This window comes from Neolamprologus multifasciatus, chromosome 4 (assembly GCF_963576455.1).
Source record: "Neolamprologus multifasciatus chromosome 4, fNeoMul1.2, whole genome shotgun sequence".
Lineage (NCBI taxonomy): Eukaryota > Metazoa > Chordata > Actinopteri > Cichliformes > Cichlidae > Neolamprologus > Neolamprologus multifasciatus.
In genome coordinates, this window is record NC_140442.1 from 6,983,729 (window position 1) to 7,010,378 (window position 26,650).

The following is a 26,650-nucleotide window of genomic DNA, read 5'->3' on the forward strand; positions in this document are numbered from 1 at the left end:
ATGATCTGTAGTGAACAGTATGAGGTTGTTTTTCGGATGACTCTCAGATGTGTGTCTGAAAATTCCTACAGCCTGCAAATGTTGCTGTAGACCAGGCTTCTCTGAGGACACCTGTGTAAATCAGGTTTGAGAACGAAGGACCACAGCACAGGCAAATGTAAACAGACTTAAAAGGGCAAGTAGATGTTTGTTCTCGCTTGAATCTCACAAGATTAGGCTTTGAAGGAAGAATCAACGAAGGATACCAGCCTACTCTCCTGACAGTCTGTTTTAAGGCTGTGCATCTTTGATGAAAGCTGGTTCTACTGATGCGCCTTTAGCCAGCACTCAAAGCTGCGTTCCCTCACTCACACCCCGTGCGTACACTTCCTTGCGCATGTCCACGTTTCCCATATAGACTTCATTTCTTATGTTTCTGACCTGTCAGTTGAACCTGATACTATTGATGTCTGGCTTAATCCATATTTTATAACTACCTCAGTATGTCAGTAGTTCAATTTTGGACTCTCACCTCCTTTTTAGTAGCTTGAAAAAATAGCACATTTTCTATGTTCAGCCTAGAAATACCAGACTGTAGTCAGCTAAATGAGTCTGCGTGTGACTCCCTGTCTGCTTTATCGTTTTGGGTTTTCTGGGAGCCTTTGATATCGCGTCCCTTGGGTCCATTTTGTTTTGGGGGAGGCAGAGAGGAGAGGAGGTTGTTTTGTAAGTCAGAGGGAAATGGGTAAAAAGCTAAGAAAGGGAGTAGGCATCAAGAGACAAAGAACACAGCAATGTGCCAGATTTAACCTTAGCAATATCAAAGAGAAACCTGTCTGAGATTCTCAACTTCTGTCAATAATTTAACATATCTCTCAGATGTTTGTGCCTCTCTTTCAGACGAGAATACACTCACAAAAGGAGCTATTTACAGCAATTCATCCTGTTAACTTGGCAGCACATTTTAAATTACCTTTACAGTCTCACCCATATGTTGCATACAGATATGTAAATATTTCAGTATTGCCCATTGCTTATATCTACCGTATACCGTAGGTGGCAAATTAAATATTCCACTCGGCTTAATTAAGAACAAATTGCCATATGTCAACCCTTGTAACAGAAATAATAGAGCGAAAAGAAACGTGTGAAATCCAGCTGAGACTATTCAGATATGTTCCTCTCCCTCTACACTAACTCATGCTTTCTTTCAATGCTATTGTGCGTTCTCAGCCTCACAGTGAGGCCCTGAGATAAATTATGTCTAAATTGGTGCTGTATAAATATATTTTAATTAAATTAAATGGGAATGAAATAATTATTTTTCTGTTCACTGAAGAAAGAAGTGTTTTCCTTTTCCCCTCCGTGTGCCTTCAGGTTGTATTCGTTTCTGTTATTCACTATTTAAAGTTTTGCTATGTTTTAACCATCATACAGAGTTGCAGTCATTAAGAAATCTTAATTGTTATTGATATTGATGGCGAAACGATTTTTTCAGAGAAATTAAAAAAAGACAATATGTAGATATAAGTGGCAAGTTAAAGTAAGGAAATATTTTCGAAGGTTTCCTACTTTTAAAAAGGTGTGTCTTGAAATATGTGAGTTCTTTAAATATTATTATAACTACAGCTATGAAGAAAAAAATCTATATAACATAAATTATTTATATTCCATTTATACAAAAAGAAAATTTACATAGGACTCTGTGTTCATGTGAAAATCTATTCGGTAGCTTGTGAAACCACCACTGTTCATGCCGTCAGCCCCTTTAATTCATCAACCAGGGAAATTAATTTTAAAACCTTCAGAAGAAAAGTTATCAAGCATGGCTGGTGTAAAGTGTTCAGCAGTACTTCATTAGTACTTCATTAGTTTGGAGAAGCACCTTCATCAGCACCAACTTTGTTTTCAGTATGGCTTTATCAGTCTCTCACAATGTTGTGGAGGGAGTTTGCACCACTCATTTTTTACAGTGTTGCTTATGTTCAATGACGTTTGCAGGGCAATCACTTAATAACAGCCCTCTTGAGGTCTTGCAACAGCATTTCAGGTCTAGGTCACAACCTTGACTGAGTCATTCTTACACCTTGATTCTCTTCTTCTTCTGTCACTCTAAAAGTAGTCCTTCTTTTGTCCTCTTGAATGACTCAGCCTCACATTTTATCATTGTTAGGCAAACTGGGAGCACCTTGTTAAAGTTTACAACCCTGGCGTGAAATGATTTTGTTGAGTTTATACAACGCAGAACTGATGGCATAACAACAGAGACGAGCTCTTTGGTGATTTTGTCATACCCATAACCAGGTTGTGACAGTACTGGCGGGAAAACATCATCTCAGAGGTGAAGTATTGTGTGGGGAGCGTTATGATTTGTAAGTGCTGCCTCTGGACCTGGGCACCATGCCATCACGGGAAGGAAAATTATTTCCAGGTTTATCCGCATATCTTACCGGATAATATCACAGAGGCTCTCTGCCAGCCGACGCTTAGCAGAAGTTGGGTGATGCAGCAGAACAACGACCCAAAGACTCAAGTAAATTGGCTTCAGTGTATTTTCATGGAAAAAAAAAATTCAAAACCTGATCATTTTCTGTGACGTTGGATAAAAGCCAGGATCTGCTCTGAAGACCTGAATACAGAAATATCTTAAATTTTTAAAGTGCATGAAGGGGAAAAAAATTAATGTCACAGTATATCATGATGATTCCAGACTGTGTGAAATTTTGATTGAAGTTTGAAGATATCTTTAAAGACATATGATGATATGCTGTGTGGAGGGCATTAGTTATTTTTTTCTTTGTACCTGCTGATTCAGGTTTTTCTGCAGCTCTCCCCAAGCTGTCCTTGACTCTTGGACAACCCTTCATATGATTCTTTTCAATGCTGTGTCTGAAATCACCTGGTTGTAGCCATTTTTTTTCTACCACTGTTATTCAATGCAGCCTGAACTTTCTTAGGTAATCTTTCCTCTAATTCCTTTAAGGAGGTTTCAGGAAAAGATTCCCAGCTTTTCCAGCTTTCCAGTACTGTTTGAAATGCAGCTCCGATCCATGACAGAACCTCCACTATGTTTTATAGCTGGCTGAAGACATTCAGGGTTGTACCTCTTTACAGTCCTCCTCTTTACATGTTGATGACACGTTGAATAAAAAAAATGCCCAAGGAAATCAAAATTAAGATTGATCAATTATAATACCTGTCACAGATGATTTTCATTAAAGTTTTGTGTAATTTAGGAAAACCTAAGCCTTTTCCCCTAGTTTCTGATGATGGCAGTAAGTGGATTAACCTGAATGATCACGACATGTATCGGGGTTTAAAATTGAACCTTGTATCAAGGAAATTTCCCCTTGTGTCAGGTTCCGATTTAAAAGCCCTCATTCATCTGATGTCCAAAGAAAAACTTTTCCGTTGGGCATCTTTCTTCGCCTTTAGACAATAATTCTGATGGCAAGAGAGCCAAACGGGACAGGCAAAAAAAAGAAAAAAGAAAAACTTCTAAAGATCTTCAGAAAGCTTAAAAACTACTTAAAAAAATGACAAAGTCTGGGTAGTTCAAAGCAATATATAAAGAAATGAGCGGTGTCTTAAGACTTTTGCAACACTTGGCACGAGAACCAAGCTAAGCTTCCAAATAGAAATGACTGCAGTGGGAAATAAGAGTGAAAATGCACATTGGGTAAGTTTCTTTTTAGCAACAATATCTATGAGAGACGGACTCAAAAATAAACTGCAGTGTTTGTGTTCATTGTGACGAAGGAACATGTCACCTAGAGCAAGAGTGTGACTCACTGATATGATTTTAAATAGTTTTTAGGCATAGGCATGAAAGCTCTATGGCAAAAAGAGGTGCAAGTTATATTAGGCATTGGTTATACAGAAAGTTAGCGGGAACTGTTCAGCACTGCTTTTGGTTTTTTCTTAGGATTTACACGCTGTACGAAAATAAAAGACTTTGCTACTAGAGGTTCTTAGATTAATTAGAACTTCAGAGGTTAATTACCCCTCCATGTCACCAACAAAATCAATCCAACCAGTAAATTGTAAGGACAATTTCACAAATAAGTGCAGAAATGGGGTCTGGGTTGTAAAAAATGTCTGCAATTCATATAGAATATGTCTTCTATACATTCACAGTCATCTCTCACTGCTGACAAAGCTGCTCACAAAGTCTGTGAAAGCGAATTGCACCTCCCTTAGCACAGCAATTAGTGTTTTTTTGTTTCTTCCTCACAAATAGCGTGTTCCCAAACCAGACTGAGACTATATTAGAAAGCCCACATTAGCTCTGCAGTGCTTTCAGTGTTCTCCCACACTGCCCTCCTCGCTGAACGAGACCCATGACTCTCCTTCACATAAATGTTTCTTTACAGTGCGCAGGCAAAGCGCTTCTTACAAATATGTGAAATGGGAGACATACAAAGCTTTAGCAAGAAGCATTTCCAAGATAGATGGACATATGAAGAGGGGGAATGGAGGAGCAGAGTGTCACACTGGCCCTCAGAAGCTCATCAGCATTATAGTCCACATTCCCGTGGCACCATGGGCACAGGTGGCACTGACTCATTACTCAAACCCCTATGGGCTATCTTTCATGGATAAAGGGAATTATGGACTACTATTAGCACATCCCCACTGCAGCAAGGAGTATTCGTATGGGTCAGGACACGTGTGGGAGACAACAAAGAAATGGCCTGAAAATAGCATGTATTTCATAGAAAATAAATGAAAAAAGTGACTTCACATATTCTTTCTCAAAAAGGATAAATCTGCATTTCCTCATTATAAATGATAAAAGTAAAACCGGCTAAATAAATTAGATCCTAAGCTGTGACCCACCCTCTTTACCCGTGTTTCTTAGCCATATTTATGCAGGCTGTGTAAATATAGAAGAGTACAGCGGAGGAGAAAAACAAACAAGTATACAAGTAAAAGCTGTGGAGCAATACCAAAATAAAGCAGGGAACGCTTGCTAGACTGGCAGAGATCGGTGTCAGACCCAGCAAGATCAAAGTGTTTTTCTAGTTTTCACTCTCTGTCATACTTTTGCAGACACATACACAGTACAGTCAGCGACACCATTACTTACGAGTCTGTCTATCCTGGCTCACCACAAATAAAGCCTACAGTATAAGCCTACATGCACATAATTTAAAAGCCAAACAGTATTCATTATTTCCTACATTGTTTAGGTTCTGGACATTACCGTCATCTTTAAACTTTACATACAGTGAATCTTATATCACCAGAGCAAGAAACTGAGCCATAATAGTGTAGATATGTCGTGCTATAAGGACATCTGTCATTACAATTAGAGGACTATACATTTTTAGGATATCATAAAGAGTATTGTATCAGTGCAGTATTTGGGGCTCTTGATATTGAATGCAAAATGAGTTTGTCTCTAAATGTTGGAAACTAATAAAAGAATATAATTAGTCTGTGCTCACTAAATAAACGCAGGAAGACGGTAACACATAAGCCCTTTTTGGTATTGCTATGCGCTGATATAAATATATGAAAGAAGTCATTTTCCATGTTGGTATAATAACTCACAACGTTACAGAAGAATTAAGGTAAAGGTGACATAGTTCATTTTCTTTTCTTGGACTTTGCTACAGTTGCTTTCCATAATAAACAATTCAAAATCCTTCCTTGTGTGTCTTCCACTTGGCTTTGGCACAGCGATTCGCTACTGTCTAAAACTAGCTGCTTTAGCTCCTGTCCCTTTAAGGCTACCCTCCATCCACAAACAGGTTTGAGAAGGAGATGGGTGGGACTGCTATGCTCGCAACCAGAGCTGTCTGTCTGGATGTCCATATTAACGATACCTCATAGAAGTAAGTAGAGTAGAAACCACTAGAAACACAGTGTGGAGAGCAATCTGAAGTCTCCGGTTTAGCCTCTTAGGAATTAGGTTTGTATACACTGACCTCATTATCATATATATAACATTTACACAATGTCATACTTTTGCAGATACTGTACACATACAGATGGGAAGAGCATAAAAAAACCTTTTTACCACATATGGATAGCCCAGATTTCTGTGCTGCATGACTGAGAATTAATATAGTTCTGTTTCCATTAGAAGTAGTTTAGGCAATCAGTTTTTTGAAACACATTAAACAATGAGCAGCAGCAGCAGACCCAAAGCACAGTACAGCTTCTGCCAGAAAAGTTGATAACTTGGGCACACAGACAACTCAGGCTGATGGACACAACTGCATAAAAACCTGAAATTTAAAATTTAAATGCATCCTTTGATCTTCTTTTACCCTCTGACAGGTAGCTCTCAAAGTAACTTTGTTCAAAGAGAGTCTGACAAGTTAACATGTGAACTGCCTGAGCTGAGCAGCCACGATGGGCTAGTTAAATTAGCTGAGCTTAGTGCATCGAGCAAAGTGGTACCCAGGCTTACAGAACATCCCTAACCAAATTAAATGCAAATCACTGCAGTGGTTTCTGAAGCATGTCCTATACAAAACTGTACTTTTCTCTCAAATTCTTAATGTTTTTTTGTTGATATAGTTTTATCAAATATGCTTGCAACATATAGACTGCGTTGTATAGATGCTGCATATAAGATTACACTAAACATGTCTAATTTTATTGTTTGCAAGAACACAATAAACAAAGTAAAGTGATGTTAATAAAATACAATAAATGAATGAATAAAAATGTATTACAGTAGTGCACACATGTATAATAGTATGATTGTTTACAAAGATTCATAAAATAAAAAACTGCCAAATTCAGCTTTATTGAGAATTTTCAAAGACGGGTGTAAACCCTGCAATGATTACTAATCTCTAAATTGCCTTGTTCCCTATACCATAATGATGTGCATCACTATCTACTTCTTTCACTCAGGATTTCAGTTTCATCCCTATCATCTCCTCACGTCCCTCAAGGCTTTGTGATTTGCCGGAAGAATGCAGGTCTTGACAGCACTGTTAAACAGAGACCCAGCTGTCCTTCTGAAGGACAGGTGCCCATAGGGGACCTTCTTGGAAAGGGGACATGCTGAGGCTGTCCATACTGATGATGACAGCTTTATAAAAACTTTAACCAAATGCACAAAAAGAGAGCTGAAGAGTCAGGCAGGCTGCATGGCCGTGCTGAGATAAATGGAAGTCCTAGAGGGAGGGCCTTGGACTCATCAAGTTCTGTCCTGGATCATTCTTATCAAATGGATGACCAGGAGAAAAAAAAATCATTTTCAAAGTAAAGCATGCAAAATGAATATCTGTCCCTGATATGTTAACCTGGCAGCTGGCAGTATAAAAATCTCATCTGATTCATGTTCTGCCCACTGCATTTTGCTGTAGTCTGTGATGCTGCCTCTGGAAAGGTGCAGTGTCGTGGCGAGTTATGCGCCTCAGGTTTTTTTGTGGTATGAGTGCCCTCCTCCTGAGAGCATTCATTTTCTCAAAATATCACGCTGCTTATCAGCCGTGTGCCAGTTGCAATGTGTTATATTCCTTTCTATCAACGTAGCTAGTGATTCCATTAATCACAAATAAGAATACACATTTTTTTAATGTAGTCAGTCGTAAAAAAGAAACAATGCACTCTCAAATTCAAAGTGGGAATGTTTGGCTATAATGTGCAGCACCATGTTTGGACAAAATCACAGCACAAACCTCGTACCTTCTGCAATAGTGAACGTGGGATGATTTGTGGTTGCTGTGCAGCCACAGGACCAGACGCTTTGAAGTCATTGACTCGGCCCTGGACTTGTCCTGATACCAAAGAGTCAAATGCGAAGCCATCTGACAGTTAAAGAATAAAATGACTGAAAAAGAAAACAGTCAAGGTGTTGCAATGACCCATTCAAGGTCCAGACCTCGATTATTATTATTATTTTATGTGCATTAAAGTTCTATAAAAATTTAACAGTGCAAATGCAAATTCCTTGCTGGCAGTTTAACCAAAAGGCATTTCCAGTGTAAATTGGCCGACATATCCTCAGAATAACCATGTATAATATCCACAAAATCTAAAAAAGACGTTATATACACACAATACGGTAATATTATGTTGAAGCACAGTACGTATCACTCTGCGAGGCTCCTGCCTACGATAGTCGTAATGCTCCGACAATCCATCAAGCGGTGCGGGTTCGTAGCTTAGCAAAGTCGCACTAAAACATTTGACAGATTTTCGAGCGCCGTGTACGACATAAAATCGTTTTGAGGTCAGTAAACACAACCAGAATTCATACATAAGGCACACGGGATTATAAGGGGCACTGTCGATTTTCAGAAAAATCAATGGATTGATTTTAAGTGTGCCGTATTTTCCAAAAAACACGGTAATAACGATGGCCCGCTAGCATGCTAGCTACCAAAAATAGTGCTTTGTTGTGTATCTGACGGACAAAAGCTAAACCAGTGAACCGCTAATTCTGGTTCATCCGTTTCATTCAACGATCCGCTTTCGCCCTTCTCATTCTCTGCTATGCTTTTTCCGCCATGTGCGTATGTAAACAAAGGCACTGCGCATGCGCGTTTTACCCATATTCTATCGCGATATTTCATTTTCTTATCGTTGCCCAACATTATACCGGTATTACCGTGAACGGTATGATATGGCCCAGCCCTAGTGCAAATGCATGCAGACTTCATGCAGATTCCTCCATTTTCTGTATGACATTAAGTTACTGCTGTTAAACCTGCTTTTAGAAGCTATTGAATCATGAGATGTACTTAATTTTTCATAGTCTGTGAAAACCTGTGAAAACCTTCTTTTTCAGGTGCTAAAACATAGAGCGAATACACCATTGGCTTGATTTCACAGCTCCCTTAACAGATGACAGCTGAAAGCAGCGTTGACGTTCCATCATTTGCTGTGGTCGTGATTGCATTTTACACTGATTACATTTTGTGCAGTGAGATCTGATACTGTCAGACAATGTAACAAAAAGATAATTTAATGAAAGACTTTGCGTGTGATGTTTTAATAATGGTCTCATCTTTCGTCTCCGGCGTTTAACACCAAAAAGTAGGGAAAAGTTTTGAGTGTTTTATCAAAATGGAGTTATTTCTATTATTTATTTATCAAGCCAACTTTTTAATGATTTCCAGTTTTCAATTTTTGGCATGAGAGGCATGGAGGGATTAATTAATAAAATCTGAACCCTTGGCTTCAGCGTTCAGGGGCTCTTGTTGGTTGCGTAAGCTCTAGCTCCATTTGGAGACACTGTATTTTATTTGTAACCACTCTTTAGCCTTTCAGTTTTGCGGCAGACTTTTATTGCAAAGTGTTTTGTCCTATTTTGCACGTACTGTGCCGATTCACAACTATAGTTCTGCAAGAAAACTTTTCTGCTGGACAACTCGTGCAACACTGGCTAATCAGCACTAATCAGTATTGCGTAAAACCATCAGCTGCTGACAAATTACATATTTAGTTTCATTGTACCTCTAGTGACATGGTCTGTGTTCGACTTGTTTTCTTCCCAATAATTAGCCAAGTCTAAACGCCTTTTACTTCAAGTAGGTAATGAAGCAGATGAAGAATATGTTACATTAGAGAACAATTAAAGGGGATGTCATAACGATGTGGCAGCTCCTAATTGCTTCCCCTCTATCCTTAATGACAGGCTCAAAGCAGGCACTCTGGTTCAAGATGTCATCTGCTATGATTTCCTAAAAGTCAGAAAAAGCATGTGAATCCCTTCTTTCCTTATAGGTAGTGAGGCAGCACCACTTTGTGCATTACTGCCTGTTTGTATCTGTTAAAACTGGCTTATGAAACATTTGCACTCTTTGGTTTTATTCCGTGTTTTGATTTTCTTGCTCGAATATCACCTCTGTTTCCATCTTTCTGTCAGCAGGTGTTAGCATCACTAATGGTCAGCATGTTACTCAGCTGTGACTGTATGACAGGTGGTATTTTGTCAGTCGTGTCTAAACATTACAGTATCCCCCCTCCAGTCTTCCTATTATGACTGCGGAGCTCTGGGGCAGCCCATCTTTTAGACCTCCCAGCAGACCTGTGGAGATGGTAATGTGGGACAGTGCTGAGCCACTGTCCCTCACTCGTGCCTTGCAGGACGGGTCGTGCAGAGTGATCAAATATACTCTGCTGTCAGACCGTTCTCCCTCCTGTGTCGCAGATGAGCAGATCCAACTTGTGTGTTTGTGGGAAGATGCAGAAGATAAAGAAGATACAGAGGTGTGTGGGTGGATGGCTGGATGCATTCATGCATTTTCACATGTGTGTATCATTTTAGCTGCCCACTGTCTCTGAGAATAACATTTATTTTGGATGATTAATACTGGCCTTTTTTCTCAATACAAGAAAAAGGATGGAATCTTTCTGTGGCAAGTAAAGATGTGGATTAGGTTTGGTTAAGGTAACTGAAGTTGTTGTATAATCTGCCTCTTTTTTTTTTTTAAACGTCGCTCTACTTCAATACTGCATCACTAGCCTATCACCTTAGCTTACCTGGTGTACTGGAATGTGTGCAAGTTGAGCAAAGAAGAAAAAGTCAGCTTGATGATCAGATATTAAAGATATCCATGACTACACTTGAAGCTCCCTGATGGCTCGTTTGCTGTATAAACCTAACATAAACAAATATAATAATGTTATCTGTCAGACTACATTTTGCTCAAGGTAAGTTCTTCCTGTGGTGCTTCATTCGATGACAGTTGATGACAGCTTCTGAGAGTCAAGAACAAAATTAAAGGGTGACTGCACACATCGGGCCAATTTGTCAGTATGCTACGCAGCTTCTGAAAGCAGTGTCGTAAATCTGGCACATAAAAAAGCGGCTGACTTACCAGCATGGCGCATATAGCCATGATGTATGTCAATGCATTTACACCAAATCATTTTGGGTCCAGACACTGACAAACTTCTTCTGATAGCCCTCAACAGATTTCCACAGATGATTTGTACATACAACCTGCTTGTTATGTTCACGGTGACATTCCTCTGGGGAAATTACCCAGGCTTTCACTACATAATGTTATTTAGGTCTGAAAGTAGATGAAATGTAGGTTCATCATCCAAAGGCACCTAGGGAGATCTGCACCAGAGCCGCATGAGTCCGTACTGGATGTTATTGATGTTGGGGATCTGTTGCGTTTTATCTTTGTCATTATCACCAAAATCGTGTCATTCAAGTAAAAAGAAATTACATTTCGAACCACAAAGGTTTTCATACTTACTTCACCATGCTCACTTGTTATGTATACCTTCACTTTAATATACGTTGAGAAATTGACTCTTTACAGTCAAATATAATAAGTGTTGATAACTAATAATAATGAATCATTTTGCGCTGCTTGACTATAATAAAGCAGACTAAATATGTCAAACAAATCGACATCTAAAAAAGCGAAGGTAAGTCTGAAATACTAGTGATGTGCGGATCGATATTGAACTATCGATTCCTCTGATACCAATCATTTATGTTCTAGAATCGATTTTCATATTAAAATATCAATATTTTAGTAAATTGGGGTAAATTTGTAGTTTGTCATTAACAGGAACACAGTGGAAAGAAACTATATTATTTGGATTGTCTAACTTGGAAGGAACTACTTCCTCTTCCGCCTTTCATATTCATAAGCGAAATATGGCTGTATAAAGGTGTCGCAGCCCCTTGGCGTCCACACTTACAACAATGGCTGAGCATAAACGGAGTCATTTGTGGACGTATTTTACGTCCACGAACAGCCAAGACGCGGTTTGCATTACATGTGGCAAGACAGTGAGGTGTTGTGGCAACACCACTAACCCGTCAAACACCTCAGAGTAAATCATATCGCAGGATATGACGAGCTTATGTTGAGGTGAACTGAAGAGGAGGAGAAGGACAGGGACAGGTGCTGCTAGGGCGAGACAGACGTCTCTCACAGAGTCCTTTAGTGCTGCAGGCAGGCAACCTGTTCAAATAGTGCACAAATTCAGGTTTTTTATTTCTATATGATAATTCTGCATTATTAAGCAATAAGAACAAGTCGTCTGATGTCCTGTAATCATTATGAAGCTATAATTTGAAATGTTTTTGTACAAAGTATCGGTATCGGATCAGTATCGTCGATACCACCCTGAATTTTACTTGGTATCGGATCAGAACGGAAATCAGCGGTATCGCACATCACTATGAAGTACCTTCTGTCTAATGGATAGACATACTTTACTCTTTTCGATTCAAGATTTCATTTTTATGAAATGTCTAATGACTTTGTTCTAATTTTTTTCTATGGTGTTGTGACTGTAGCTACATTTTCACAGCCCCAAGTGCTCCACAAGATTGCTTCTTGTATTTTGTCTTTGCTTTCCCACCTTCTTGGTTCTTGAACTGAATTATATTACCCAACTTTTTTTGGTGTCAGTAAAAGTTCAACTTATTCAGTCATCCCGTTCCATTTTCTGTTTTAAGCTTAAGTCCACAGTGTATTGGCATATTTCAATATTTTAGATTTCATTAGTCAATTAGGGTGATAAATTAAATTGTTCAATATTTTTTCCTTATTCATTTAGTCATTAAAATATTTACAGATTCTCGGTTGTTGACAAGGATCTCTCCTTTTTATAACTTACACTGGTTGAGCAGTGTATAACTGCCTCAGGACCTAGCCCGTTTATTAGGTATTCTTTGTGATGTGTCTGAAAGTGTGCTGTGGTAAATAATTCACCTTCGATGAATTTGACTCTTGAGGAAATGGAAAAGGAAAACTTTTGCATATGTGAAAGAATATCGTACTCCACATTCACTGGATGCTGTGTAATGATTAAGGGCTGCAGAAGATTCATCACCTCTTTATTTCCTATTATGATCATCAGTGCCACTCGTGACCCTAAAGAAATAGTCATGTGGGACTACTTGTCTGGAAGAATTACATTTTATCAGTACATATAGTGCAGGTGGATTTTTGCCTCAAGCCAAAATGAATTTTGACTCCTTTGCAGCTCTAATGGTTTTCAGAGGTCATGAACTCAGTCATTGGACTTTAGTAAGCCAATTATGTAGTGAGATATGTATTAAAATGAAATAAAACATAAAATAATAATACTGATACTCTGTAATATTAATATCATTTGTTTTATAATATATAAAGAGGCATCTCCAGTAAATTGAAAGAGAACCAAGACAAAGGTTTGATTATGCACCAGCTAGTCTTCATTTCCTCGATTTTAATTCTGCCATTCTGTCAAAACCACTGCTGTTTGACTGATATGCATGAGGAGCCATTTAGCATCTGCTGTGACACCTCACTTGTTAATCATATATTGATGTGATGGTTTGGGATACTGATTTAGGACCTTTTCTAGGTAACTTATGTGCTTGAATATGTCCGAGCAGTGAGTGAAGACCTCACTCACACTCATAAAGACACTTTGAGGTCAGCAACCAGGTGGCAACCACCAATTGCTAAGGAAAAAATGTGTATTCCTTGACCAGTTGGTGGCAGACACCAACATTTCTGCAAATATTGCAGACATGTATTCACAAAGTTTTCAGCAAGGGGTAGTGAAACTGTGAATGATGCAAAATGAGATCAATTCAAACATGCTGGGAGCAGCAGTAAGCCACAGCGTTTTCTGGTTTTTATTGCAGTTTCACTACTCGGCAATTTGTTTGCAGACAATTTAGCATCTTCCATATAAACTAAATGGGACCACGACATTATGATAGCAACCAGTGCAGTCAAACTTTTGGTGCAGCACCCAATTTATGACCTATTTCACCCAACCAATGCCAGAAGCCCCCAACAACAACTCACCAATAAGTCAGGAAATACACAGTGTGACTGATGTTTGCCAGAGGTCACTGACTGCTCTCTAGACCTGTGTGACTGAGACCCGAATAATGAAAAGCAAAAAGGAAACTAATCAGCAAGTAGAAACAAGTTGCCAAAACAGCTCTGCTAGTTTTTAGATTTCACATTGTAGCATCATCAAGGCCCTAGGGCTCAAAACCACCATATATTCTCTTTGTGACACCAGCAGCTTCAGACAAAAGGCCAAATTAATCTCATTCCCATGGAGCTGTTGACATGGACGATATCCTTTAATGCAGCGGTCCCCAACCCCCGGGCCTCGGACCGGTACCGGTCCGTGAGTTGTTTGGTACTGGGCCGCGAGAGTTGAGGCTCAAGTGTGAAATGTATAGTTTTCAGGGTTTTTATCGATTTTCAGCGTTATTTTGTTATCGTTTTTATCGTTTTCCTGGGTCTTTTCACATGTGTTATGAATAAATTTTCTTTTTTTCGGTACCGGTACTAGTTTTATTTTGTTGTATTTATCCGCGACACCTTAAAGGCCAGTCCATGAAAATATTGTTGGGCATAAACTGGTCCGTGGCGCAAAAAAGGTTGGGGACCGCTGCTTTAATGCATAAACATTTGTAACTATTTCAAAACTCTGCTACATATTAGTATTTACCATAAGCAAATATATTTTCCCAAAGTTGTTAATTTGCTGTAATAGTGATGGATGACAGAGTTTTGAAAAAGGATTGGGTTTTTTTTTTTGTCACAACTGTGATGTATAGTAAATAAAGTAAACACAATTTTTCCTCTAAAATGCATTGATGATATGCTATATTGGGATCTTGGTTATTTCTACTTGTCATTGTCATCTTAGCTGTGATTCGTCTTTTTCTACTATTTGCTTCTCCTCTTAATCACATCATACTATCACTGACCTTACCTGACCTTACCTCATAGGTATGAAAGAGCTGGCCTTTATGCAAATGCAGATTAACTAGTGTTAAATTAAATCAGTTTGAAAATGAGATTGTAATATTATTAATGCGCTGCTGTAGTGTGAGCGACACACGGGCCAGCTGATGCAGCCATGGTGGCATGAACACATTTATCCTGCTTTGATATGTGTAATGAGACGTTCACTCTAATGTCATCATCGAATGCCTTTACCTGCAGACACATGTTGTTTCACTGCACGATTTCAATGTTTACTCTAGCAAATATGTAATCCAAGCGCTCCAGACAGAAGAAGAAATTGAAAGTATTAAAAATGATCTGTGTTGTGTATCTGAACCTGCTGCATTCATTCTCAGTGGTGGCATGGGTAGGAGGGTAATGATTTTTATTATTCTTTTATATCCATTAATGTAGACGAGCTGGAAAATCCATCTCCTTAACTCTTGTTGAAAGTCTGCCTGCTTGTCTCTTCAGCCTCGTTAACAAGACACATGAAACTCGCGCGGACTCTGTGGCATGTGTTGAGATGTTCATCACAGGAAACGACCTCCACCTCCATGTTGATTACTGCTGTAAGTTATGTCCAATTTTCCAGATGCACAGCCTTAACTCATCTGTTCAGCAGGCCTTTCCTGCATCTTAGCTACGAGGAAGCAGTGTGAAGCTGAATGGCCCAGATAACTCGCTTTATTCAGCCGGGGAAATAGCAGCTATTACGTTTCCTCTTTATGATCCATTCTCGGTATGCCATTCTGGGAGGTGACGAGTCACCCAGCAGCAGATTTCTTATTCAACCACCTGCCATTCCCAAAATCAAGCTTCTAATTAGCCAAACATTAAGATTGGCCTGAGCACCACAGAGACTGTAAATCTTATTTAAAAGCACATTAATAAGATGCATAAATCTCATGGGGATTAAATATATCCTTACCCACAGAGCACAGCATTTGTTGACTAGCAGTTGTAGCTGAATTTTATAATCATCTATTTGAAGTATTATAATATCATGCTCTCGCTATCATAACGGGCAATTTGCTGAGAAACACAAATAAGAACCCCTAAGGGTCCTTACATAAATATGCAATTTTTTTGTTTTGAACATTCAGCAGTACATGATCAGAATATCATGGGCTCGTTTGCAGAGAAGTAAAACAATAGACTGCACCTTCACAGCCACTGTAACGGTTATGCATGCACCAGTGTGGTTCTATCTTTAGGACCTTGCCTGGGGTCCAATGGTTATTTAGTGCATATCATGTCCAGCTTTGCAAGCTAATAAACAACAGTATGGAGTGTGAGCCCATACTGTGAGCACGCAGAGCATGACACATTTTCGTACTACGCATGCTAATCTGCAGATTTTCTTATAAACACGCCCTACAGACAGATATCTGTCAGAATTATTGGCTTCTGCCCTTGTTTACCAATAATGGTCACGACTTGCATCTGATGATTAGAATGTCAGGCGCAGGCCACTCAAACAACAAGCTACATTAATTCATTGAGGAAATATTAATGCCTATCCCAACTTCCTTCTACATATATATATATTTTTAGGCATTTTCACATCGTATGTAACACTGTCAGAGCACAAATGGGAAATCACATGTAGCTATTATGCTCTCTTTGCCTTTTCTCTTGGCATTTGCTCTTTTTTTCTTTCTTCTCACCCCCCTAGGCTTCCCCTCTGTGACCCTGGCCCTGCCAAAGGTTTTTCCTGTTAAAAGGAAGACTATCTTTTCTTTTAACAGGAACGAAAACTTCCTAAAGTTTCCCGTCAAGAAGTGCTTTTTTTCTTATAATTTGACCCTATATATGTAAAAGAAAAACAAAAAAAAAAAAACAGTTCAAGTCAAATCTAATAAAATACAAAATGCACTGAAATGCAATTTTATTGGCTGATGATGATTTTTCACTGTGACCCCCCTGATATGGATTTTTCTCAATTCTTTTATTTAATTTTCATAATAAAAGAAAGTATTAAATGCCACAATTTCACCCACACTGTAGTAGCGTAAAGGATCTTCAATACTTAAACAACTGTATGAAAATGAGTTGGAGCACTCCCACTTTCACCAAACATTGTTGTTACCTTACCAACAAAAGCAGGTGCAACAGATTTATATAACAAAACAAATGTCACTTACATAATTTTCAGTATTTTTATAAATTCGTCAGCTAACAGGAAGCAAAACCTTTTCTCTTTTTTACTCATCTCCATAATTGTCCTCATAACTGCTTTCATCCTTTTGTTAATACATTTTGTTTAACCTTTATTTAACCAGGAAGTCCTTTGAGATTAACATTTGTTTTTCATGGGACAAAATAAAATAAAATAAAATAAAATAAAATAAAATAATCTAAAGTCAAAATACTATAAATACAAGGTCAAGCTTATGAATAGCACTTATACTCCGTTACAGAAGCCTTTCTGAGAGCTCTGAAATCTCCCAGGGAGATTGAAGCATTCAGCTTTAGTGTGCTCTGAAGGTTATTCCATGATTAAGATGCAAAATAGAGACTGATCTAGAAGTTTTGAAAAATCCTGGATACTCTAAAGACGAGAAAACTAGGGGACACAAACATGGCCAATTCCACATTAGAGTGTGAGTGTGCATTTTGGGATCTTGCAGCTAATCAGACATATTATGACTGGTGAGGGTTGAAATCTAGATGGATCATGTCTAGTTGAGTTCGTGTAGAAGCAACTCAGACAGCTGCCATATTTGGCATTATAGAATTCACCCATGGCTTTCCAATGATTTCCTTTCTTGTGCAGTTGATAGTGTAGAGAGATTAAAAAAGAGCAGATAGATTAGAACAAAACTAAAGAAAAGTTCCCTAATCACAAACCAAACTGTCATAGTTATGTGGTGTACACCTGCGAGGGGTGAGTTAGTTAGGTTCAAGGAGCATGTCTAGGTTCTGTGCTCATTTTTGTGTGTGAAAATAATCCAACAGGATATTAACAAGGATGCATATTAACCAAACTAAACACCTTAACCAGTTGCTTTCTGGTCAATGTTCAAGAAAACATTGTTGGATTCATTCTTTTTAAATAAAGGTAAAAATAAATAAATAATAAATAAAATAAAAAATAATAATAACATATTTACCCTTCTTTCAGTGCCGATCCCGAAGGACAAGGTGAAATGCAATATAGCTGATGCATTCTCTCTGGCTTTAAGAACTTAAGTGGCTTTAGAAGTTTTCCACTTTATCTCTGTGCCAGAGAACTTCTTTTCATATATCTAAAGCTCATTTTGAAAACTTCAGAGCTTTTTATCACTTTTATGCCGCTGTTATTTTTATCCAGCTGCTTCAAATCGAGAATGATATTTCTGTTCTGGCTGTCAGTCTTGTTTATTATTTCCGGATTTCCACGGATTATCTGGAGAACCCCCAAGACCCTCACGGTGCAGTCATATTAAATCATGTGTATTATGAACTCATTCAACCCAAATACCTTTTTCAATACAGATAAAACTGCAGAAGTTACTAAATGTACTGCACAAAATGCTGCTACAAAATGACTGTTTTGCCACTGTGCTCCTTTCTAACCTGACGAGCCATCCAGCTCTGACCTGCATAGCCCTGACCTTTTGTCTCCATCACAGCTGGGCCTATAGCACTCTTTTCCAGTGCAAACGCAGAGCCATTGAGGCAGACCTTCACATTTTCCAAGCCTCTGAATCATTTGAAAATCATACTGCATTTGCCCTCTCTAATATCCTCTTCCATTCATTTTTTTATATGAGTCATAATATATTGTGCTTTAAGAACCAAAAGCTTTTACTGTGCTTCTCGTGGCATATCTGATATTACTTGAGATTATTAATCTTGTAATGATATAGTTGTTGTAATTAGTAGTACTGCAGTTGCAGAAGTGCAAAAAATGTAAGAAATAGGTTAAAAATTTAGTTGCAGAGTGAATTGGAGAAGAAGAAAAACTGTTTGGGGTGGTCATTAGTGTACCTGAACTCACAGTGTGGCATCGTTCTGGTGTCCACAGCTGCTGGATTTGGCTGGAAGAAAAATTGGCTGTGTGTGTTATAGTTCAACACTCATAGCATGCCCATTGCAGAAATCTTCCCAATATGATTTCCCCTGTGGCGAGATATCCACCATTCCTTCTCTCAAGACTTGAATCAGCTGTCAGTTAATTCCAGATACGAGGCGTGCATATCTGTTTACATGTCTTTTATCTAGGTCGACTTGGAACTTTAGACGCAACCAAAAGAAAATTATTTTTTAAAAAGGCTAATCAGTTGTTTTCAGTTAGAGACGAGTTCGGCTGTCTGCGATATCCTCCGAAGGCACTGAGCTCCGATGTGGCAGGCAGACAGGGCCATGGTGTGTGTCTGTAGCAGCCTGGCCTGACAGACTATCCTCGTCTCCAGAGGCTTCCCTTCAGGATTGCTGGCAGCTTTCTCAGGCCACAGTCCAGACCTTGCACCGTCATGATTCAAATATATCTGCTCATCTTGTTCTCTGCGTTACAAAACCACTTCCTGCTATTTCTGGCACTAGCGCACAGATCTTACTCAGCTTGACCTGAGCTACACCAACAGAGGCAACAGAGACGGACATCGTGAAGTTGAAAGTAAATACATTAAATACATAAACATCATGTAGGTTACCGCTGGTAGACTACAGTCCTCAAGTAGCTGTAAATGTTTACTGAGAATGTGCTGCTCACACACGGGCTGTAAGTAAGACCACCAGTAAATAAGAAGCTGTTGCTGATAATGTTGCTACTTACGATGCCATATCGTTGATTTATCAGTGTTTTGCAGAAAAGCCTCAAAAAGCTGCAGGAGCTGTTTTTTAACAGGAGTTTCTTTTTTTTTTTGCACCTGGATGTTTAATTTAAGAGTTTGCTGCTGTTTTTTTATGAGAGATTAAAGCAGCTGCATTTCCTTTGGTGTCGTTAGATTTACATTTCTAGGTTTAATTCACTAATTCCCTTCATTTCAGAGATTTCTGATCTCATCATAAAAACTGCTTTGACAAGCTTGTGTAAATGTCTCCACGCAAGGCGAAAAATCAAAACGTATCGCATGAATTTGTTTAGCTCCTTTCTGTATTTTAGAGGTATTACTAAAAAGCAGAAATGTAGATTTGATGCTTTGCTCAGATGCACTGTTGTATATTATTCTTTTGTAAGTTTGTACGGTGAATTATCTGCATGTTCAGCCCTCAAATGAATTTCCCTAGTGACTTAAACTCTAGCATATTAGTTATCCCTAAAAACATATACACGTTTCATCTTTTCTGTTTAGTGAGTTCTCTTTAGAGCCGTCCATCCATCCATCTGTTATCGGAGTCTGTGTTACAGGCCAGCTGTCTAAGCCAAAATGCCCAGACCTCCCATTCCCCCAACGCTCGCTCTAGTTCCTCTGGCAGAACACCAATGTGTTCCCAAGCCAGCCGAGAGACATAATCATTGCAGTCTAACCTGGGTCTGTCTTGGGTCTCCTGCTGGTTGGACATGCCCAAAGCACTTCCCCTAGGAGGCTTTGGGCTACCTAGTCAGATGTCCTTCTCATATGAAGGTGTGGTGTTTCTACTCTGAGCTCATTCCAAATGACTGAGCTCGTCACCCTCGCGTATCTCCAAGAGAGCACAAATGACTTTTTTTTTTTTAAAGAGGTTATATCATCACTCTCAGTATAGCTATAGGTAATAACAGGAATAATCTTTGACTCTGTCTTCACCACAACACACTGTTAGTATCCACATCAGTTGAGATGCTGCTCCTATTACACTTTCCTCCAAATAATGAACAAGAGCCTGAGATATTAAACTCCTTCACATCCAGAGTGGGCTCTCCACCCTTTTTCCAATTGAGAACTATGGCCTCCGTGGAGTCCAAAACCCACTAGGGAGGAGTCAGACTTGTTGCTGACCGTGCAGACCAAGCTCTTGCATCCTTTGTGTAGTTACCAAAATGGACTGTAACAGGACCTGAAGTGCCACACAAGGTATTTGACTGTTCAGAAAGATATTCAAGTACCTTAAAGTCTAGAAAAGAGAATTAGCCAGGTTTGGCAGACTCCCCTGCACCAGGGAATATCCTTGACCAGGACAAGAACTGAATTGTTCCTCCTGAATTCAGGGTTGGACTAATTTGTGAACTTTTCTCTCCAGTATCCTCCATTCCCAGAGAGGCTGAGGAGTGTGAGCTCCCTGAAGCTGGAAAACATCTCATTCGTCTTTAAAATATTGTGCACAGTCTGCTTTCATACAGTGCAGGACTGATGTGCCTAACCAGGACAGTCCACAACATCCAAAGCTTTAAGGAGCACAGGGCGAATCTTCCTTTAAGCCTCTTTGGGATCTCCCTTTGGATGGTGACTTCTTCTCAAATGGCGTCACATGTGGGTTTCATTGATTCCAGGGAATAACTGTGATAACAGTAATATACCATGATTACATATATTAAATATAATATATATAATAATCAGGCAGCTCACACAGCTCACTAAAATGTTCACTATGTAGTTTTTGGCCTGTTAATTCATGCACACTAAACGTGTATTATTATTGGCAGGTTACAGTATAACTGCTCTTTAGCTCTCTAGTTCATACTACACAATAGAAGTTGACAGCATGATGCATGCCAACACTGGCTCGCAGATGTCAATCAGCTGCTGCCATGGAAACCTACCTGGAGACATTGTTTACAAAGTTGTTTCTGATGTGAAATCTAATTTTACAATACATGTAGCACCATTAGATTTTCTATATTTGTTATTATGATGTAGTTAAATTAAAATAAAATGACTACATTCAAGGCAAAACATGTACAGGGATAATAATTAGTAATTACTCTTTTGTTGTACAGTTCTGTAGAAGAGATGGCAGATGGATGACTCAGATGCCTGATGGCTACTTGCAACTAAAGCTGCATAATGCTGACATCTAAAGATTGCTGTTGTTTCTCAGAAGTCGTTTTATTGTGATGAGCTACTTAGTCTAGACATACAGACCATTTCTCCTTTGTCTGGTTTAGAATCAGGTTCATCAGGTTCTTGTCTTTTCTCTGCACCTCGATAGCAGAAGAAGTAACAAAGACGGCTTCATCTTAAAGACAAAAGGAGGCAGACGGGGTAAAGGGCCTCCTCCTCCCTGACTTCACAGCCTTTTTCATTTTTCTTGCCTCACTGTGACTTACAGTTGTTCCACGCTTTGTCAGGAGCACACTCAGAGAGACGTGAGTAAACAAAGTCACATCACCTTTTCTTTTTTCTTGACTTTAACCAACATGTACCCAGACATCTCATCCAAACAATGCCACTTAAACATTTTGCTGCAAATTATGTATAACCCTGAGCCTCGGCGTGAAGCTTAAAAACACTGCAACAGCTGTGGGGTTTTCTTGGTGAAGGATCTGGAACAGATCAGACTTTTTGAAGATTTTGTTTCACATCCTGTTCATCATTCTTAGAGGGTTGTCACTCACGCTTCCCAGGTGGGCCCGAACGCTGATTGCCTCATCCGCTAGTGGTGGGAACGTGTGCCTCTCTGTGCATACATTGGGAACTTGATGTGCCTTTTTTGTGGTGTATTGCAAATTCAGGGGGTGTGACGCTCTTGTCAGAACGCATTATATAAAGTGTGACGTCCACGGGAGGAATGAGGCCAAAGATTTTCAATGTGAAGAGCTTTGCCTGCATGAGATGACAAAGCAGAGATGCATATGCAGTATCGATATTTGCACCTGTGTTGATATTTATATTTTTAAATGGTTGGATTGTGCTGTATGGGCAGATCTAGATAGCTGAAAACAAAATAGTCCCAAAAGGATAATTGCATGTCAATACATGTGAATCCAGTTGATCTTTGGCGATTCTTAATGATATATGCTAGAGATCCAGTTGAATCAACTTTTAAAGTTGCACTGCACAGTAAAAATGTATTTACTAGTGTCCTGCAACTTCATGGCAATCATTTGTTGGGAGGTTCTTCACTCTTAACAAGACAGATCCCAGTGTATAAAACCAGTCTGCTGCAGCAGGATCCAGCAAAGTGTCCAACACCTTTGGAATGAAATGGAACACAGCCTGTGAGCCAGGACTGTGGCTGCATTGACTGTGGTTTAAAATGCTGAACCCGAGGCTTTAGACTGGTAGTCCATAAACCATTTAATGCATTATGGCTAAATTCATCTTTTATATACAACATTAGTCTAGCTCAGAGGTTCCCAAAGTGTGGGGCCCGCCTGCTGGCGCAGAGCCATTGCGGGGGGGAATGAAAAAGAAGAAAAAAAAAATGCTTGGACACTGCTAGCAGGAGATGAAGCATCGCCAAATATGTTTCCAAACCAACTTCCTTCCAAGCCAAAGAATAGAAAATATGATGAAGCATATCTTCCCTTTGGCTTCACCGGCACAAGTGCCAAGGTAGGTCTCCCCTGCAGAATTGGTTTTCCATGCATCAGGAGCACGCGCTGGGCTCTCCAAATCACGGACAAACAGTATCCCACATTCTTGATTTTTAGTTCACAAACTGCTCCTGACATTTTAGAGATGTTAGCTCTTTATACAGTAAAGTTAAAGTGGGATACAAATAACATCAGGCTGATCCTGCCGTAATTTGTTCCCCCTGTCCAAATCACGGACTAACAGTATCCCACAGTTGTTTATGTTTTTCAACCCATTTTGCACAGAGAGGCATTTTTTGAAAAATGTATTGAAAGCAATGTTGATTATTACACAGGAAAAAAACCCAACTACACGTAAAATAATTCCACCGTGACGCCTCTGCCTTTCTAAATGGAGGGACAGTAACTGCGTGTGTGTATGTAAGCGTGTAAAAACTGCAGATAGTAAGATTAGGAGTAACAGTATTTTGTCTCTATCCGTGATTGTAGAAATTCATCTGATGTAAACAATAATGTGGCGTACAGTGTGCCGTGAAAAAAGGAGCTTACCTTTGACTTTGCGCGACGAACTCTGTATTCCTCGTCCACGCGTAAACGCAAAAACAGAGTTTTCAAAAATCTCAGTTTTCGGTGATTTGAAATGCCGTTTACGTGTGGACGAAAGGCCCAAACGCATAGAAACATCTGCGTTTTTAAAAATACCCGTGTAGGTTGGGGCGAAGATTTTTCTTGTAAAACAAAGGGGGGCCTAGCAAAAGAAGCTTTAGTGGTAGCCAATGAGAGACCATCACTCCCTTTCCAAATTGTGGTAAGAGACCTATCCAGCAAACTGGTGCAACCTGTCGCCGCATTATTTGTTCTACAACTTAAAGGTAACTACTGCAATTTTATCTCTACATAAAAAATGTGAAATGTGCTGTTTGGAGAAAATAAACAAAATCTGAAGTAACTTTTACCTTTGGGACATTTTAGAGGATCAACAGTTAATCTTTTAATTAAGAAAACAGCCTGCATAATGATCAATAATGGAAACGGTACTTTTCAGCCTGAGCGCTATCTATAAATTTCCCGAAGCTGCTGTTTCACTTTTAAGGAGTCTTAAAATAGTCGGCGGTCTCAGGGCTCATCATTATCATTTTTCCCCTCACTGACTCCCAGAGCTGCTTTGCTCTTGCCTTCTTTTCCCCTCCAACTGTCCTCTTCACTCAGTCTGACTTCATTTCCCCTCACTGTTTTTTTGACGTTTCATTTATTCATACCCTGCAGTACAATATTTTCTGTTTAGGCATTTTTTTTATTCAACTAGATCAAAGCAGATGTTTGTTATAATGATCAGTCAATCCATCAGTGGGCGGAGAACACACCCTAGTGCAGTGTGCATCTGCTTTACTCTGACTTTTTGGTGTATTGAACTAAGTGAGGGGAGAGAACAATGTGCATGTCAATGACAACGATGACAACTGCAAATATGAAATAAATCACAGTCCACTTCACCTTATCATGAGCACTGCAGGTACCAATCTGTGAGACGCAGTGATTTTTTTCCCACTTAGCTGTCACAGTCTCAGAGTGTGCTGTATAATGCAAAGTAAAGAAGGAAAAGGGGGGAATGAGTGAGAGAGACGTCCTTTGACTGAAAGACTTGAGAGGCGACCGAGATGGAACTGCCTTGACACTACTTGTCATCCAATTGAAAGCTTTTGATGTGAAGAAAACAGAATGACAAATAAAATAAAATAACTCCTGGCTAGACGCTGAGCCATGGGCTTATTCTGAAGACTCTTGGGTGAATCTCAACTTTCTTCTTACTCCCTATGCGTGCACATGTGTGTGTAGACGCAGTATGTGATTTGTGTGTGTGTGTGCGTGCAGGTGATGATACATATACTCGCTTTGCTTGTACTTTTACGCTTGTGTAGTTTTGGATTGACAGGGGAAGGCGGAGGGATAATGAGCGCTACACTATTCCCCTCAATTACAATGAAGAATGTGAATTGAGGTCACATTGAGCAGTGCGGCAGCAGAAACATCAAAGGCCTTCTGTGCTTCGTGCAATGACGAGCTGTGTGTTTACAGTACGAAATGATGCGCATCCGCGAAGCTGCATGGCAACCAACAATCTCCAGGGACGTTTATGCAGTCTGTATGTGTATTCGTGCACAAACTTGACTAGCTGCGTCAGATAAATAACATGTTAGGTGGAGACACCGTGTCAAAAAAAATCCTCCTCTTGCATATGAAATAGACCAGCCTGTCTCATGCCCTTTGTTTTGTTCTTTGTCAGCTGAAACTTATTCCTATTTCTTTTCCTTCACGTGTTTTTGCAGTAGTAATGTTGGGTGATGTGGCTGGGCTCATGGTTCATTGGTGCAGTTTTTTTTTCTCCAAAAGTTGTGGATGGAGGTGAGGCCAGTGGTATTGACACAAAACACATATGGGATATAATTTTAAAAAACAACAACAAAAAAGATAATTAAAGTTCCTGTAATCTCCCCTTCATAGTCATCTCCTTCTGCATCTCTGGACTGCGTTAAGTGTGGCTTTGGACCCCTGGACTTGTGCATCTGCGAGTTTCCCTGGATGCCTCAAACTGAAGTAGAGAGCAGATGTCAACTTATATGAAACTGACCAAAATGTCATGTCAAGAATCATTTCTGGTAATAAGAGCTGCACCTCCATCTATTATTCAAGTGCCAGAAAGGTTTTTTTTCCAGTAGAAGAAGTCCACAGTGTACTTTAACGCCCTACAGGATCAGAATGTCAACAGGGGCTCAGCTGTAACATCCTGAAGTGTCACCAAGTGAGCATTCAAAACAAAAGTGCTATTATGTGTGAACACGCAGTGTGTTGAAAACACAGGTTTTTGGCCACATTAACGCAGTCATCATTCACCACCTCCCCTTCATCTTCTCTATTTAAAAGTAGTATGGGAGGCAGAGCCTTCAGTTTTCAGGCCCCTCTTCTATGAAACCAGCTTCCAGTTTGGATTCAAGAGACAGACACTATCTCTACTTTTAAGATTAGTCTTAAAACTTTCATATTTCAGCATATAGTTAGGGCTGGATCAGGTGACTCTGAATCCTCCCTTAGTTATGCTGCAATAGGTGTAGAATGCTGGGAGATTCCCATGATGCATTGAGTTTTTCCTTTTCAGTCACCTTCCTCACTCAACATGTGTTAACAGACCTCTCTGCACTGAATCACACTTGTTATTAATCTCTGGCTCTCGTCCACAGCATGTCTTTCATCCTGTCTTCCTTCTCTCACCCCAACCGGTCGCAGCAGATGGCCCCGCCCCTCCCTGAGCCTGGTTCTGTTGGAGGTTTCTTCCTGTTAAAAGGGAGTTTTTTCTTCCCACTGTCGCCAAAGTGCTTGCTCATAGGGGGTCATATGATTGTTGTTTGTTTTCTCTCTATGTGTTATTGTAGAGTCTACCTTACAATATAAAGCGCCTTGAGGTGACTGTTGTTGTGATTTGGGGCTGTATAAATAAAATTGAATTGAATTGAATTCTCCTAAAATGAAAAACAAGTAAACAGGTTAATATTTTGACTTTTGTTGAAGCACAAGTGCATGTGGCCGGAAGCGGGGGAAA

At 39.5% G+C, this 26,650-nt stretch overlaps 1 protein-coding gene and 1 long non-coding RNA gene across 5 annotated transcripts in view; both read left to right on the forward strand.

Moving 5' to 3' along the window:
- Positions 1-26,650, forward strand: part of asic2 (acid-sensing (proton-gated) ion channel 2) — a 422,593-nt gene that overhangs the window by 305,764 nt on the left and 90,179 nt on the right. The gene's annotated exons all lie outside the window — the stretch shown is intronic.
- LOC146519663 (uncharacterized) overlaps positions 1-26,650 on the forward strand; it is a 37,306-nt gene continuing 10,656 nt past the window's right edge. The window contains exon 1 of the long non-coding RNA XR_014873746.1: positions 1-26,630. This is a non-coding gene — a long non-coding RNA (uncharacterized LOC146519663). The remainder of the gene's footprint in view (positions 26,631-26,650) is intronic.